This window comes from Triticum dicoccoides, chromosome 6A (assembly GCF_002162155.2).
Source record: "Triticum dicoccoides isolate Atlit2015 ecotype Zavitan chromosome 6A, WEW_v2.0, whole genome shotgun sequence".
In the NCBI taxonomy this organism is placed as follows: domain Eukaryota; kingdom Viridiplantae; phylum Streptophyta; class Magnoliopsida; order Poales; family Poaceae; genus Triticum; species Triticum dicoccoides.
Genome location: NC_041390.1, coordinates 120,732,964 through 120,733,693, shown reverse-complemented (window position 1 = coordinate 120,733,693; position 730 = coordinate 120,732,964).

Below are 730 nucleotides of genomic sequence, written 5' to 3'. Positions count from 1 at the left end.
CCACCGTTCGCCGTAGCAGTCGTCTCCGACCACCCCTCGCCCCCCCGACTAGCTCAGGAGCTCCGCCTCGACTCCCTCTTCCTCCCCACCTCTCCACAGCTCCCCGGAAGCCCTGCATCGCCGCCACGTCGCCGTTCCCCTCTTCGGACTCCGACCACCGTCGCCGTCAAATTCGTCGTTCCCGGCGCGTCCCCGAGCCCGCTTCGACGCCCACTGCAACCGCGGTGAGCCCCCGGAGCGTTTCCCCCTTCTTCCCTGGTCTCTCCCGACCTCTAGGCCCCAGCTCCACCTCGACCGAGAGCTCCACGCCGCCGGCGATGTCGCCGTCGTGGCCACGGTCGCCGTAGCGCCCAACCGAGCACACCATCGTGCTCCACACATCACCAGGAGCACGTAGAACGCACCAACGCCTCCCCAAACCCCCTGCAACACTGATCCCGACCGCACCCGAACTCCGGCCGCCGCAGCCGAGCTCGCCGCCGTCAACTCCGGCCACCCCGAGCCCAACCACCACCACCAATAGACGCGGCTCAACCTCAGCAACACGTAGATGCCTTCCGCCGTCCATTTGGTCGCCGGAATGGCAAAAAGCACTCTCGCCGCCGTCTCGGATCTCGCCGGCGTCATGTCGCCGGTGGGGTTTGACTTGACCGACCTGGGGTTTGACCCCCCAGGGTCACTGACGCGTGGGCCCTGTCGGCCAGATGGTTAGGTTAGCGCTAACTACTGT